The sequence below is a fragment of the Notechis scutatus genome, chromosome 2 (genome assembly GCF_049901735.1).
Source record: "Notechis scutatus isolate UNSWTSFEM ecotype Mainland chromosome 2, rNotScu1.2, whole genome shotgun sequence".
Lineage (NCBI taxonomy): Eukaryota > Metazoa > Chordata > Lepidosauria > Squamata > Elapidae > Notechis > Notechis scutatus.
The window spans coordinates 123,131,758-123,149,503 of record NC_142010.1 but is presented as its reverse complement, the minus strand read 5'-3'; the positions used below and the strand labels follow the sequence as shown (position 1 = coordinate 123,149,503).

The window sequence follows — 17,746 nt, the reverse complement described above, 5'->3', positions numbered from 1 at the left end:
GAATTGTGACTAAATGAGCTGTCAATAAATTGCACAAGCTGTCACATGAAGTGGTATGTTCTCCTTTCAACAGAAGAGAATATCTCTACCTCAGGTTTGAATTTGTGGGGTCCTTGGTACTTTCTGAGCCTGATTGTTCACTGGCAGATGTTTCATTATCTAATGAAAGGTAACATAGTCAATACTAGTCATTGTGGGATTTTCTCCCTGTTTACAGCAGCTTACTTTGCCATTGTTGGTGGGGGTGTTATTTTCTCCTTGATAGTTCCTTGATTAGAGTCTTATTTTCTCATTGATTGTTTGTCTGGTGTTAATCCCTGCGTATCTAGGCATTGGCTCTGGCTTTTTTGTTTCCTTCTTAGCTTTTTTATTCTGCTTTAAAGATGTTTTGGAGGGCTTACTCCTAGGCTCACCCTGCTCAGCCACTTGGCTCCACAGAGCACCACTGGGAAACCAACTATCTCAAGAACTCCTTCACTCAGTACTACCCTTAGACAAAGAATGATTCATTCTACTTGGCTCAAGCCAATCTACTTGGGAGGGAGCATCACTGGCAAAAGGCAGCCTGCCAACATTTTTTTAGAAGGCTTGGCCATGGAGGTGACAAATATATTTGGAACCAACCATCAGGGTGCTCAGACCTGAGTCCCCAGACCTGATCTTGTTTGTGTTTCTTCCTACTCTGCATCAGATCAGGGAGAACAAAGTTTCTCAGGAGGCTGAATTTGAACCAAACTAAATTTGAATAGCTGAATTTGAATTTGAACCAAACTAAATCCTATTCTTGAAACAAAATAAAGACTCACAACTCAACTTTCTCATGAGAATACCATGAAGTTGTAGTCATCAGACACCGTTGTCTGAATGGTTGTGGAAATTGTTAAAACCTGGTTCGGTTTCACAATAGTTCAAATGATTCATTAAGATGCACTGTTTCTGATTATATGAGAAGATTGGTTAACCTTTTAAAGGATATAATTTCATCTTTAAAATAAATTATTTGATTGAACTTCAAATACTTTGAGCTATGTGTGATTTTTGGTTGCTCAATTTTCATCAGTGTCTTCATCTGGGCCAACATCATCTCTAGTGTTGAATACAATTTGGTTAAAATCAAATTCAAACCAACTGGAAGGATAGCATGCACAGATTTTGTTTTGTTTTATTCCAGAAACTGGACCATACTTTTTTTTGCTTTGTTTTAATCATCTAATTTTCCATAAAAGGGTCCATTCATAAAGTTCTGGCCCCACTTTACTTATGAAGTGATACACACTTGCTCCACACTTGTGGAAGTGTAGTGACTCCAAACTAATGACATGTTTGACTTCATCCTTGGTCATCTCCTACAATATTTTCTTAACACAAATGCTCATCACATTGAAATCTGACCTGTATTTTGCCCAACCGAAAGCTGTATCCTTCCTATTATACTTCTGGCACACACAGATGAAGTTTTTCAAAGTTTCAACAAAGCTTCCCAGGAGTTGCCATTAAGTCTATGAGACCTCTGACTACAGGCAGATTGTCATAGGTGGCAAGTGTAATTAGGTCTTCAATCCATTGATTGAATGGAGATATGCATTTATCTGTCTAACGTTACACTATCAGTCTTTTTGTATGGACTAGCATAATAAAATATGGAACTCATTTCTGCAAAAATACAGAAGGTTAAAAAAGACAGATAGTTACATAAATGTATTAGAAATAAATACACATACATACACACACACACACACACTCAAATAATAATAATTTGCAGACATATAGAGAATTGTATCTTTTAATTGCTATAATGATATGCATTGTTTCTCTTTTTCTATTGTATTTTTCACATTTTGAAACACCTTTAATGCATAATGTTGTATGTGCAGAAAGTGCTTGACTTAAGAACATAATGGAGCCCGGAATTCCCCCTGTAAATCATGGTGGCTGTAAGTTGAGGTATCCACTTGACATGATTTTATAATTTTCATAACTTTTTTTGCAGAGGTTATTAATTGATTTCCGTGGATGTTAAACAAATAAATGCATCCCTATGTGTATATTTTGTGGAAAATGGCTGAAAAGGCCAGAAACCACCAAAAACCATCATAAATTGTGGTCACATGACTGTGCAACACTGTGATAGTTCATAAAGGTGAGCCAGTTGACAAGCGCCCAAAATGTGGTTATGTGACCACAAGTGTATATAACAGGTATTGGAACCCTGGAATCAGGTTGTAAGTAACTTTGGGTGGGCGATTCCACATTCCAAAGTTTGCAAGTTATAGCAGTGGAGGATGGGCATGTCATATCATTCCTACCACAAGAACTGATGAGGATTAATTTTCTCTAGAAGAAAAGGAAGGAGAAAAAAGGTATAAAGAATTTTTTTTGACAAAATTAGTGGTCCAGCAAAATGCTATGGATGTAATTTATTTGGACTTTACTTGGCTAAAGTAGATCACAACCTACTACTTGATAAAATAGAAAAATGTGGGTTGGCAGCATCACTATCAGATGGATTCATAACCGGCTGACCAACTGCACTCAACATGTAGTCTTTAATGAAACTGCATCTACCTGGAAGTAAGTATTCAGTGGGGTATCCTAAAGTTCCATCTTAGGTCCAGTACTCTTCAATATCTTCATCAATGATTTAGATAAGGGGATAGAAGAAAAACTCATCAACTTTGCAGATGACACCAAACTGGCAGAATAGCCAACACTCCCAAAAGTAGGGTCAAGATACAGAAGGATGTCAACAGACTTGAACACTACCTTACCTAACAAAATGAAATTCATTGGAGAGAAAAATAAGGTTCAACATTTAGGCAAGAAAAAAACAAATGCATAGGTATAGAATAGGTAGTACCTGGCTTAATAGTAGTAACTGCGAGAGGGATCTTGGAGTCCTAGCGGAAAATCACTTAAATATGAAACAGCAGTATGCTGCAGCTGCCAAAAAAGGCAACACAGTCCTAGACTATATTAACAGAAGAACTGAATCAAGATCACGTGAAGTGTTAGTACCACTTTATAATGCCTTGGTAAGACCACACTTGGAATACTGCATCCAGTTTTGGTTGCCATAGTATAAAAATGGTTTTGAGATTCTAGAAAGAGTGCAGAGAAGAGCAATAAAGATGATTAGGGGACAGGAGGCTAAAACACATGAAGAACAGTTGCAGGAATTGTTTCTGTCTAGTTTAATGAAAAATATCCAATATCTCGGGTTGCCACAAAAAAGAGGGGTCAACCTACCCTCCAAAGCACCTGAAGGCAGAACAAGAAGCAATGGATGGAGATTAATCAAGGAGAGAACCAACCTAGAACTTAGGAGAATTTTTCTGACAATTAGAACAATTAATCAGTGCAACGATTTGCAACCAGTAGTTGTGGGTGCTCCAAGACTGAGGGTTTTTAAGAATAGATTGGACAACCATTTGTCTGAAATGGTATAAGGCTCCTGCTTGAGCAAGGGGATGGATTAGTAGACTTCCAAGGTCCCTTCCAACCAGTGGTGGGATTCAATTTTTTTTACTACTGGTTCTGTGGGCGTGGCAGTGGAAGGATACTGTAAAATCTCCAGTCAGAGGTGGTATTGGCCGGTTCTCCAAATTTCCGCTACTGGTTCTCCAGAACTGGTCAAAACCTGCTGAATACCACCTCTGCTTCCAACTCTGTTATTCTGGTTTTCTTTCTTCTTCCTTCCTTTCTGCCTGGAAAGGCCATGATTTCAGATGAGGTATTATTACTCAGCTTTGGTAATCTTGAATAGGGCAGATGGTGCTATCAAATTTCTAATAGCTTGTTGTAAACTTATTCCAAATCAGAGAGGGCTGGTCTAAATCATTTTAATGTATGATGATGAAGAAGCATTTCACTATTGACTTTACTTTCAGAAATAGCAAGTCCAATATATTCTCAGCTAGTCTCTAGGCTTGTGGGTATCATTTCAAATAATATTGAGATGTGTATATTTTGATGTCGAGTACGGTGCATGCAAATATAAATTATTTTGTAGGAATTTTACCTACCCTTCCTTCCCCCAAAAGGAAGAGCTGCGGCCTATGTAAGAATGGCTATATGGGTGACCAAAACTGGTTGAGACTAACTTTTCATTTATTCCATCTTGTGGGAGACACCTGATGCAAATATGAACTGCTAACATTTTACATTAATCAAGAGGGCAAATTGATGTTAAACATTATTGAAGCTTTGTTTGAACTCAAGTGGGGAGTTGTCCAAAAGCTTTGTAAACTGAGCCTTGCACAGTACTGTTAGGCTACATTTTTGGCAACCCCAATGGAAATTGCAAAAGCAGATGTTAATATTTTAAGATGGATGTCTCTGCAGCAGCCACTTCATTCTCTGAAGGCAAGGGGAAAGTGTGTGGCTTTACATTGCCTTTAGTTGTTAAGAAAGCTCTGGCATTTCTGACAAAATCAGGAGGCACTATACACGCATTTCCTGTACACCTTATCCACTGACACAGCTCCTAGAGGGTCTCTCTCAAGTTGATATATTGCTAAAACAAACACAAGCAAGAATTTGCTTAAAGACAATGGGCACAGCCTCTTTAGCATTTTAATAAGAAATGTCAATGTTATTCCCTTTGAATACAAAATGTCAGTTTTAACACCCATGATGTGAAAATCAGCATTTATCTCCTATTAGTTAAGGGACTGGGACAAGCAGCAATTGAACTCAGCTTGTTGGAAATCTTGTTTCTACAGTATTTCCATTCAACTTCTGAGATCATCTGTCCTATTGCCCTCGGAACCTGTCGTACAATCCGCCCAATGCAGGTAGTCCTCAACTTACATCCACAATTGAGCCCAACATTTCTGTTGCTAAGTGACTTTTGACCCATTTTATGATTTTTCCTGCCACAGTTGTTAAGTAAATCACTGCAGTTGTTAAGTTAATAACACGCTTGTTAAGTGAATCTGGTTTGTCCATTGACTTCGCTTGTCAAAAGGTTTCAAAAGGGGATCGCCTGTCCCCAGGATATTGTAAATGTCATAACGATGAGTTGGTTGCATCTGAATTTTGATCAAGTGACACGGGGATGCTGCAACAGTTGTAAGTGTGAAAAACGATCATAATTCACTTTTTTTTCCAATGCTGTTGTAACTTTGAACCATCACTAAATGAACTGTTGTAAGTTCAAGGCTATCTGTATCCTATACACACATATAATCCATTTAGTTTATGATACGTACTTGGATGAGGGTATCTTTATATGTTATTCATTTGATTCTAGGTTTTTTAAGATCCCATCTTTATTCTTTTTATACATAATTCAAGGTAGCAAATCCTTCCTCCTTCTTATTTTCCCCATAACAACTCTGTGAGATAGGTTGGGTTGAGAAAGTGAATGTGAGTGCCCAATCTCACCCAGCATGACTTTCATGCTTAAGGCAGTGTTAGAACTGAAGGTCTCCCAGTTTCTGTCCTGGTGACTTAACCATTGTCAGGACTTACTCACTTTTCTTCTAGAAAATTCCCTGGTTTAATATATACATTTTGGCATGCCCTCACCTTCTAACTGTGATTGCTAAGCATGTGCAAATTATTACATAAAACTAATGTATGGATTGCTCCGAAGTTTCAAGAGGAGTTGCCCAAGTGAGCAACTCTTAGCGCAAATATCAATTCCCCATTCTTCTGTATATGTCTGTTTCATAGCCATGGCTGTTTGCTGCATTGTGCCATCCAAATCTGACATATATGATTTTGGATCATGGTTAAAAAGGAACAACTCATCTGTTTCATCACCACAATAACAACAAAAGCAAACAACAATTCACGTAGAGTCCATTGGCAGTACCCATAATCCATTGGGTGGTTGATTAATTTAAATTAATAATAATAACAAAAGAAAGCAAAGATAGTACTAATTGTAATAGGTGTCCTGGATATAATCCTCAAACAACTGGAGCACCACTTGAATACCACCAGCATTGATAAAATTACCACCAGTCAATTGCAAAAAGAAACGTTACTTGGAGCAGCTTACATCCTGTGGTGAACATCTTTAACACTATCAAACAGCAACATCTACCTATCTCAGTTCTTTGGGAAGAATACAATAGGTGGAATAAAATGCCAAATCTAGTCTAAACATTTGGCAGACTGTGTGATGAACCATAATAATAATAATTTATTATATACATATTCCACCCAACTCCCAGTGATCCTATCTTGTAATGCTTATGTTGCTTATATCACTTTTTTTGTGGCATTGATTACCTTGGTGCTGTCTTTCTCTCGCTCTCATTCTATAAAATATCTGACACTAAAACACATCTGGAAAATCCATTTTATACTCTGTTTCACCAAAGTTGGCTGTCTTATTTTAAGTTTTCACTGTTATTCCACTCTTCTTGTAAGACTCAGAAGTGCTGATGGGGATAGTTGAATGTTACATTGTTTTGTATGACTAAACACAAACACACACACACACACACGCTCACACTGATTGTGACCCAAATGATTGATTCAATCTCCAGAATGCAAAATATCCCTACGTTCTTCATATGGAATGTGAAGCAAGTCAGAATTAAGTGGAGTAGTCCAGAATATATAAGATGCTGAATACAAGGCTATTCATGCACATGAAGTTTTCCCAGATGCTCCCAAAAGCCACAGAAAAGAAGCTACCAGGTTTCCAATAACCAGCTTATTTCATCAACAAACCACATGGAGGCAGCAAAAGATACATTTCCCCATTTTAGAAATGAGTTAGAGGCAAAAGGAATTATTTTAGAGCCTGATTCGCACAGCGATTTACTGGCAGAGAGAAAGAAAACCATTTGGAACTGGCTGGAAGTCAAACACTTGTCCTCCTGTTAAAAATAAGGGGAAATATGGAAAATAGTGACCCCTTAGGTCTTCTTCCAATCTCCTCCAAGTTAGTCAAAGAACAGACACCAGCCTGTGCTCAGAAAAGAAAGTGGGGAAGTCAGAGGGTTGTACCTGTTGTTTTTTTGTTAAGACAATTGGGCATCTGCCCTTTTGTCCGTGCTTTTGTTTTCCGGCATTCATAATCATCCTCCCACCTCCAGTGCCCCAAAATGCAATACTGAAAAGTGAAGGAAGGCTTAGTGGGAAAGATTCAAAATATCAATTATCCCAAATATTAGTTTATCATTACATTTTATGTTTTTTTTAGGAACTCCGGCTGGCTATTATCTTCCCCGTGATAACCTTATGATAGACCAGGTTAAGAAAGAGTATCACTAACCCAAGGTCACCCAGTGAGATTCATAATCATGGCACTCAATTACAGGTCTTCCTGGTCCCAGACCAATTACTATGAAATTACTAATTACCAATTACTATGATCCTTCTTCAGTTTGATGCATTTAGGTGTGCTGGATTTCTGTATGCATCATTCTGGACAATTAACTCCCATCTTTTTTTCAAGAACTCAAGGTTCATGGGAATTTCATTTTTAAAGAAGAAAACATACAATGAACAGTTGCAGGAACTGGGCATGGGTAGTCTAGTGAAGAGAAGGACCAGGGGAGACATGATAGCAGTCTTCCAATATTTGACGGGATGCCATAGAGAGGAAGGGGTTAAGCTATTTTCTAAAGTGCCTGTAGGCCAGACAAGGAATAATGGATGGAAACTGATCAAGGAGAGATTCAACCTGGAAAGTCAAACTCAACTCTTGATTAGATCATGGACACAGCCGTGCAGTTTTCTTAGTAGCTGTAGGGAAATGGTTTGCCATTACTTTCTCCAGGATACTTTTGAACTTCCAGTCTAGCCTGGGATTTCCTGCTGTCTCCCATCAGAGAAGTAACCAAGCAGAATCCTGCTTAGCTTCCAAGCTCAGCCAAGGCAGTAGTTCCATACAAATCACCTGTAGTTTGAATTTGCTCACTTTGGGATGCTAGAGAGTGAATCTTCATTTTTCTCTGCCCAGGGTTAACTGTTGAAACATGCCCAGTGCTCAAACATAAGTCAGACAGGGGATTTTTTTTTCAACCACGTTTCATAATATTTGATATGTATCATTGAGCTAAAATCTTTGGAAGAGGAAATATGAAATAACAATTTCAATTTTTCTTCAATTTTTTTAAGGCACACAATTTTAGTGGTAAAATCTTGAAATTACAAACAGAGGCGGGGAAGTGCCTAAAAATTGCTAACTCCTGCTATGTGATTCAAGTTAATGTATGAACCTAGATTTCCCAAAAAGAAAAGCATAGTAATATGGAATAAAATTATCAATGAAATGAAATGGATTAAAAATACATTAGTGGTTATTGTAATCTGGATATTGAACTTCAATTTGCCAAAATATTCCAATTTTTGCAAAGAAGAAATTTTTACCAAATTCAGAACATATATATTGAAACACCTGGGAAGAGAAGTGCCTTTAAAATACTCAGTAATAATTGTTAATATCGTAAATCAAATGAAGCACACTTACATGACTAAAGAATAAGCTTTACTCCATGCCATCTGTATAAAATTCTATTCATTGGGTTGTTATAACAGTTCAGGGCTCTGTAATGCATATTCAGCATTCATAGAATGTTTGTTCCTGAATTTGGATTTCAAATATAATTAAAACAAAAACAGCAATCTCATCTCAGCAATTACATCTACTTACTCTCTGATTTCTGAATTTTTACAGATCCTCTAAGTCTCAGGTTTTTTTAAAATGCTTATTTAATACAGAAAGACGCTATCTGTAATGGTTCTTCCTTGGTTATTAAATGCATATATTGCCTACATTATCCATCTTCTGATCGGCATATCCTTCCCCTTCTGACATTTTGCCAGACACGGTTTATCCAGTTTAAGTTTTTGCAGCCTTAAGGATTAGAAACTGCACTTAAACATTTATATTTGAAAAAGCTTGATACATATTTCCAGAATACCAAATTCTGCAGCTCAAGCCAAACGCTGTCTTGAAATTACCTAATGCAACGAGTGTACATAACCTCTCACTGTTCTTGCTATCAGCTGCCCAGGCAATCCAATATTCCAACTGGCTGTATATATATGAATGAATTCCACTATTTATTACTATATTGGTACAATCAAGTGTTTGAAAGCCTGTTGTGTTTTGGTTTCTGTTTTTTGAAATGCAGACTCTTTTACCAAATCCTTCAGGAGTAACTCCCTCTTAGAAACTAGAATGTTCAGTAAACAATTAAGTTCACTGATCATAATCTTGGTTTGGATGTGTTGAAAATTGACTCAAGAAAAATGTGTTTGGGAGGGTGAGGAAGCATGAACCCTCTCTCCAGAACAATCAAAACCAACATGAGCATGGAGAAAACCAATAACTCTGACCTTCTCCCCTGTTAGTCAACAAGGAGAAACTGTCAGGTCCAAAAACCTAACCTTCCTTTAGGTTGCAACATAGAAGATTTATTCATGATGTACACAATAATCTGGACAACTAAACTTCAATATTAAATTGGCACCAGATAAGGGACAATGGAATTCAGGAGGGATTGGACTTGGATTGTTTGTGATAACATAAGGATTCTAAGCTGATGACACATTTAACTCCTTCCTCCCAGCTCTACCTGTTCTTCTCCTACAAAAATTGCCCTTATACTGAAACATTAGTAGAAGGAGAACAGAAAGAATGGAAGACACCAGATACAATTGCTTAGAGAGGGTGCAGAACAGAAGGAACAGGTTTCCATCTCCTGAGAAGAATCTCTTCTTGCATAATCAATATCTACAGTTTTGGCTTCCAGTGAATATTTAGATTTAAAGAACGGGGAGAAGTGGTCAATAAAACTATTATGGCATGGATTACATTGGCACAAAAGAAACTGACGAGTAAATACTGCAGCACAGAAAGTCTCTGTTGATTAACGAACAGTAAGCTACCTTCACATCAACTCAAATTTAGTGTAGTTGTGATCTGCTTTAAATAGGAAAACATTGAAACAGAGCAAAAGATGCCTGAAAGTATTACATAGGCTCAAACAACCACCATCTCATAAATCTGAGATTTCTGTGGGCCAGTTTACTGGAAGAATTTTTCTGTTGTTGTGATAGGAGCTTAGTGATTTTGGCTCCCTCTGAAAGATGGATAATGTAGGCAATGTATGCATTTAATAGCCAAGGAAAAGACATCGGAAATAGTGTCTTTTTGAAAGAATATGCACAATGAAATATGCTGAGTAGTTTTTCCATTGTCCACAATAATTCAAACTGGCACGAAGGAATTTGTAAAGCAAACATAGGCCGTTTGCTCCCAGCCAACTCACAAGGCCTGGTAGGTGGCAAATCAACAAACTTCAGGACAGCCAAAAAAACAACAACAACGCCAATCTCGTCAGCTCATGTGCTTTGATTTATTAGAAATAACGTAACTTAAAAGAAGTGAAGTTATGGAAAAGAAGACTGGGGAAAAAAAAAGTCTTGTAATTGATACCCACCTCGCTGCATCGGGAGCGATCTTGCCAACTAAATAATTACCAGTGTTTCTCCAGCAAGAAAACAGAACGAGCTTGTGTAACTTGGTATCCCCAGAGGAAGGATTAAAGTTTAAAACATGGGAAAGGAGAAGTCCGGCTGAAATAGCAGTGCAGATCGTGAAGGCTGGGAAAATATTTGGAGCTGGTTTTAAACAGAGATGCCATAGATGGTAAAAGAGTTGCCAGAGCACTGACTTCTACAAAGCAGCTAAGATGGTTGGAAAGTAGCTGTCCAAAGCTTTCCAGACTTCCAGTTGATAGCTTAGATATTACCCGAATAAACAGTTTTATTTATTTTTGTCCAATAGTCCAACAATCTTTTATTCAAACCAACACCACTTTTCAAGCAAAAAATCCAATGTCCAATGTTTAGGAGTCTTTATATCCCAAAATTAATCAATCTGTTCTTTTAAGTAATTCAAGGGTAAAATCTTCATAATTCCCTCTACCAGTTGAGTCTTATATTGAAGCTTTCAGGGGTCTTTTGATAATAAACTTCTCTTTTTTCTCACATTTAATTCTCCATAAGCCAGGTCATTCCAGGACTTTGGGAATATATTATATTCCTTTGATAGAAGGTTGCGTTCTTAAATCAGTTTCCACTTTGTCTTGTTGTTCTAATCAGACTTTACTGATATATTCCAAAAGTAAATATTATATTAGTTTTTTGTGTAGATGATTTCAGCATTTTAAAATGCCTATCTAAAGCCAGTGTCTGTCCAATTTGAAAATCTAATTTTCTATATCTTTAACAAATTTTCTATTTTCATCCTTTAATTCCTTTCCCTTCCCTTAAAAATTTTTTTAATTTTTTTTTAGGAATTTACTCCCAGTGTTAGGTTGCCACCACTGTAAAGATAGTTCTGAGTCTCTCTTTTCTGAATATTCTTGTCAGGGCTGCACTTTAAATAAAAAGGATTGTTCTCATCCAGTTCCAGATACTGTCACTAAGCCTGCTCCAGCACTCTTCTTGGATGTTAAGCTGTCTCTGGTTGTGTGGCAGCCATGTTGGCTGCCTCTTCTCCATGATGTGACATGGAGGGCAGAAAAAGCCCTGGGGCTCTACAGGGGAGTTGCGTTCTCCCCTGGGACCTCGTAGGGCACCCCTCCTTTGTTTCACTGTCCCTTCAAGGTGGCTTTGGCTTTTTCCAGAGCCATGAACAGGGAAAGCCCAACACAGGGACGGAGAGCTCCATTCCCTTGTGACTGGTGTCACCGTGACGTCACTTCCTTCCCAGTTTGCAGAATTTCTTGGTCAGGGGTTTAAGTATGACACAAACCATGGCTAGAAGTTGGATTTTAAGGTGCCTAATTAACTTCCCTAGAAACCCTGGTAATTTCCCCCTCTCCTCCCCCACCCCGGTCTTCTTAGATGGTGCTGAGGCAGTAGGCCTTGCAACTTTAATTTTCCTTCCGCAGAATAAGAACAATCGTGAGGATTAAGGATAAGAGACCTTGCTTAGTAGAAAAACAGTAAAGGTGTGTATCATTATGATATTGTCAGACAGGAAATTGACTCGTTGAAGCTGTGGTGCTGGGGGAGGTTCCTACGTATTCCTTGGACAGCAAAGATGACTAGCAAGCAAGTATTGGAGCACATAACACCAGACATGTCACTAGAAGGAAAAATCAGAAAAGTGTGTCTCACTTATTTTGGCCATTTCATGTGGGAGAATTCACTGGAGGAAGCAGTTATGCTTGGAAGAGTTAGTGGTAAAAAGAAACCAGGCTGTCAGAGAACACAATGGCTGGTTACCCTCAAAGCTGACAACAGCCAGAGCGAAGAACACCTCAAAGAAATAGTGCAAGATCAAAAGATATGGAGAAACTTTTCCAAGAGTCAGACATGACTGAATGGATAACATCATCATCAATTATGATAATGCCATAACAGATAACAGATAATCAGAGTTGGAAGAGACCTTGTAGGTCATCTAGTCCAACCCCCCGCCCAAGCGGGAGACCCTACACCATTTCTGACAAACGGCAGTCCAATCTCTTCTTGAAAGTCTCAAGTGATGGCACTCCCACAACTTCTGAAGGCAACTTCTGTTCCATTGGTTGATTGTTCTCACTGTCAGAAAGTTTCTCCTTATTTCCAGGTTAAATCTCTTCTTGTTCAGTTTCCATCCATTATTCCTTGTCTGGCCTACAGGTGCTTTAGAAAATAGCTTGACCCCTTCCTCTCTGTGGCAGCCCTCAAATATTAGAAAACTGCTATCATGTCTCCCCTGGTCCTTCTCTTTACTAGACTAGCCAAGCCCAGTCCCTGTAACCGTTCTTCATATGTTTTAGTCTCCAGTGCCCTACTCATCCTTGTTGCTCTTCTCTGTACTTTTTCTAGAGTCTCAATTTTTTTTAATGTGGTGAACAAAACTGGATGCAGTACTCTAGATGTGGTCTTACTAAGGCTTTATAGAATGGTATTAGTACCTCCCTTGATCTTGACTGTATCCCTCTGTTAATACAATTTAGGATTGCATTAGCTTTTTTGGCTGCTGCTGCACACTGCTGGCTCATATTTAGCTGGTTGTCCACTAAGACTCCAAGATCCCTCTCACAGCTACTGCTATTGAGCCTGGTTTCACCCAGTCTATATGTGTACTTTTGGTTTTTCTTGCTTAATTGTAGGACTTTACTTTTCTCTACATTGAATTTCATTTTAAATAAATAGTAGGCCCAGTGTTCTAGTCTGTCAAGATCCACCTGGATCTTGAGCCTATATTCTTGGGTGTTAGTTATTCCTGCCAGCTTAGTATCATCTGCAAATTTGGTAAGTTCCCCTTCTATTCCCTCATCTAAGTCATTAATGAAGATATTGAAGAGTACTGGGCCTAAGATGGAACCTTGTGGCACCCCACTGCTTATTTCCCTCCATGTAGACTTAGACCCATTAAGGACTACTCGTTGAGTACGGTTTGTCAGCCAGTTGTGAGTCCATCTAGTGGTGGTGCTATCTATTCCACTTTTTTCTAACTTACTAAGAAGTAGGTTGTGGTCTACTTTGTCGAATGCCTTGCTGAAATCTAAATATATTATGTCCACAGTATTTTGCTGGCCTACTAATTTAGTCACTATGTTGAAGAATGAAATCAGATTGGTTTGGCATGATATGTTCTTAACAAACCTGTGCTGACTGCTAGTTATTACTATACTATTATTATTTCTAGATGTTGGCAGATCTGTTTTTTAATTATCTTTTCCAGTATCTTCCTGGGTATTGATGTTAGGCTGATTGTTCTATAGTTTCCTGGGTCTGTTTTTCCCCCCCTTTTTTGAAGATGGGAACTACGTCTGTTCTTTTCCAGTCCACTGGTAGTTCCCTGGTGCTCCAGGATTTTTGAAAGATATGGTGTGGTGGTTCTGAGATGACCTCTGCCAGCTCCTTTAAAACTCTGGGATGTAATCCATCAGGCCCTGGTGATTTGTCTTCATAAGATCAGACAGGTGTTCTCTTACTATTTTTTTTTGCTTATTTTAACTTTTATTTCTGGTCTGTCTTTTACAGTTATGTTTTTGGTGAGTTGAGCTACAGTTTCTTTTTGCGTGAAGACCGATGCAAAGAATGAGTTAAGCAGTTCTGCTTTCTCTCTGTTGCCTGTTACTTCCTTGCCGTCTTCTCTCTTTAGTGGACCTACTGTTTCCTTGATTTTTTTCTTGTTATTTATATGTTGGAAGAAACTTTTTAAAAATTATCTTTGACTTTTGTTGCAAGTCTTTGTTCATTCTGAGCCTTTGCTATCCTGACTTCGTCTTTGCAGATTCTGGCTATCTGCTGATATTCTGTCTTAGCTGTATGTCCTTCTTTCCATTTTTTTTGTACTTGTCTTTTTTTTCTTTCAATTTGCCAGAGAGATCTTTGTGCAGCCATGTTGGTTTCTTCTTGGATTTCTTGTTTTTCTTTCTCAGTGGTATTGTGCTGGTCTGGGCTTCTATGATTGTACTTTTCAGAGTTTCCCAGGATTTTTGAGTTGTTTTCCCCTTTAGGATTTTCATCCATGGTTGGCATATATTGTTTGTTTCACACAGTGACAACAATGTAGATCAACCTATCAGGGTTGGGGATTCTATCTATCTCTAGATGGAGTTAGTCATTTGCATTGTGCTAAGGTGGAAATGGCTAGGAGAATGGCTATGAAAAAAAATAGCAAAGACACATTTTCTTCTTTGGCCCATGCTTATTTGGCAGAGTAGTCCTTATCTGGATCTCAGTATGTGCTTTGTGAACTTTCCATTTAAAAATCTATTTAGTTACAATATGCAGATAAGAAAAATATATACTACTTATAATAATTATATATTAATTACATTGTATTATGTATGTATATTGTATATAATTTACATGGCTAATGTATTAAAATGTTCCTAATTGTTAAACACCAGTTTGTATAATATTCCTTGCATGTAGCTATTTGCTTTGAGTATTGAAACAAAGTGTTTGCTGCAGTTGAGACTTTCCATTTCATTACTGGACCGTCTACCCAACCCCCCTCCTCCACCTCTTCCCTAGACTATAATTCACCTCATTGATACCCAGTGAGAATTTAAGGAGAAATTCTTATTCCTTTACCAATCTTATAACGACAAGATTGATCTCAACAAAACCATGTCCTACCAAAGAATCATGAAAAACCTTTGATTCTGACTATTTTCAATTCTGGGCCAGGAGGCCATTGATTTAAGTGGCTTTTCTACAAATGATGCAGCTTATGGAAGTTCTACAGAGTGGTGCCCAACCTTGGCAAAACAAAGACTTGTGAATTTCAACTCACAGAATTCTTCAGTCAGCATGTCTTCAAGTTGCCAAGGTTGGACACGCATGTTCTACAGCCATCTTCTAGCTAAGAAAGAGATCATATGTAGCCAGTTACCCTGTATCTAACACACAGGTACTTGTGGCATCATGTTGCCATCATGTGGAGTTTCATGACATTTTTCCCATTCACAGAGGTGGGATGGGTGTGGCCTGCACGGGACACATCTGGCCTGTGGGCTGTCAGTTTGACAACCCTGATCTAACATCATGCTTCTAAAAGCTGTTCCCTTAAAGCCGTAACACGCAGTATGCACTAAATAGGGTTGGAAATTTCTCCAGTTGGGAAAAAATAGCACGAGAAACTGCGAAGCAAGTACAAAGCAGATAGGCTTATCCTATAAGAATTTTTCCATGTGGAAAATTGTAAATGCTGTGAAACAGAATCATAAAATAGCTGAGTGTGTAAATGTAGTTGAAAAAAGTGGATATGGTCTGCAAGAATTTTCCAACATGTGGTTCAGCTTCTATGATCTATGTCATGAAATGTTTTTATAATAAATTCTAGATAGGAAAAACAATTGAAAGAGTTATGCAAAGGAAAGTAAGGGAGAACACCATGGGAGTTATAATTTCAGTAAAATAAGAGTCCCATTTGCAGGTCATTTTTCTTGACATTCCCACTATTATCTGAGACTTTTTCCTTAGGGAAGCTGGAAAAAAATGATTATAGGAAATGATATACTTCTATCAGATGTAAGTGGAGGGCTACCCACATATCATTGTTGCTTAGTAACGTTAGGGAGAAGCCATCACAATAAAGTATAGGGTAGAGAAAAATTTTCACTGAAATCAACATAAGCTTTTAGAAAACAGGCAAATATGTTATGTCCCCACATTAACTTTCCTGGCAATGCCAAATTTTCTAACAATTGCAAAATTGAACAAAGAAAGGCCAGGTTTTTGCTTTAAAAGTTATTATGCAATGTATTTCCTTCTCAGAGATTTTTTGTAAGCTGCATGCTTACTAATTAACATTCCATACCAATTCTGCTCCAACAGTCAGCAACTGGAAGAAAAGTAGAATGCCATGTGTTTGCTACTACATGCTGCAACACACACAAACACATGCCGACATACGCCTTAACGTTTATTGCATTGCTTTCCCCGGGCCTTTTGCACAATACAACATGGGGCCTTTTGAACGATCATCTCATAAATCCTTTTATTTTCCTTCATTGAATGCAAGACTCACCATATCTTTCTGCGATTTTTTGGGAGGCAGGCTAACCAGATGTATCTCAGAGAAGAAATCTGGCCCCCCCTCTCTCCTTCGCCACCCACCGATTCCTCTTGCTTCAATCAGCATCAGAGTAATTTTTCCACGCCGCGTCTGCTTTATATTTGGAAGATCTGATCACAGATCACAGTCTTTTCCTTTGGCATTGGTTTCTAACTTCTTGAAGGGAAGTTCGACTTTATCTACAGAAATATGATCCAAAAGGACATTGACTTTTGGAGGCTTGGGCAATAAGGAAGAAAACGTATTGTAGCTTCCCGAGTTAATTTTAATCAAGTTAGCCTTAAATGCATTAAATCTAACTCATACATGATTCTTCCCAGGGTGTTTGATTATTTTCTCTGCCTCTTGCATGAGCAATAGTAATAATTTGGGGCCAGCCTTTGGAGTCGCGTTAGGATTCTGGGAAGCCTTGAGACCTTGATGTGTGTGGAGCTAAATAACATAAACCACGCCCAGTTTGAAGAGATGGCCTGGATAGAATGACTTGGTGAATTCATGTACTCCCATCTTTTTGCACTTCTCAGAAAGTGCCCTGATTGCCACTTCAGAGACAATTCAGTAAAAGCCACCTTCATGCTGTGATCATCGGTGTTTGTTCACCTGCTTCCAGATTTCATTTCCTCTTGTGGAGTAAAGGCAGGCTCAGACACTTGTTCCAGATGCTACAAGCTCAAGCCCTACTAGGCCATCAGGTCTTATTTTTACCTTCTTCCACTTCTGCTTGTGTGCTTAAACGCATCTCTCCTCTTCCACCACAGGGAGCTCTATTTTTAGACCCACGTTGTTACCTTGTCCTTTTCCCATCACCTCTTGACCTGGGGCTGCTGGAAATAAGCTCTGACTCCCATCAAGCTGAGAAAGTTGCATCTTCCTTCCTTCCTGCCATCATGAAAAGCTGGGCATTGACCTGACAGAAAAATAATTTTATGCATCCCTGCGTCTTTTGATCTTGACTTTATGAATGGACGCGGCTTCTTTCCTCCTCCCCTTAGACACTTCTCAAGGAAAGGTGGGCTATTGTGGTGAGATGGTCATGAGATCTCACACGTTCCAGTGGAGGGAAACAGCTTGAACAATTGTTTCATACCACACAGTGTTATTGTTTACCAGCAGAGAAACTGTTTGCTCACTCCCTGAGGATGATTTTGAAACTTCCCTCTGCACATCAGACGGAGTTACTACATATATTCAAGTTCAGACATCAAAACTGGCCAATCGGGGCTTCTGATCCATCTGCTA

The 17,746-nt window shown here is 38.5% G+C and overlaps 1 long non-coding RNA gene across 1 annotated transcript in view; it reads right to left on the bottom strand.

Moving 5' to 3' along the window:
- The window catches only part of LOC148132221 (uncharacterized), a 35,883-nt gene extending 19,242 nt beyond the window's left edge, over positions 1-16,641 (bottom strand). The window contains exon 1 of the long non-coding RNA XR_015747733.1: positions 16,460-16,641. This is a non-coding gene — a long non-coding RNA (uncharacterized LOC148132221). The remainder of the gene's footprint in view (positions 1-16,459) is intronic.
- Between the last annotated feature and the right edge of the window lie 1,105 nt (positions 16,642-17,746).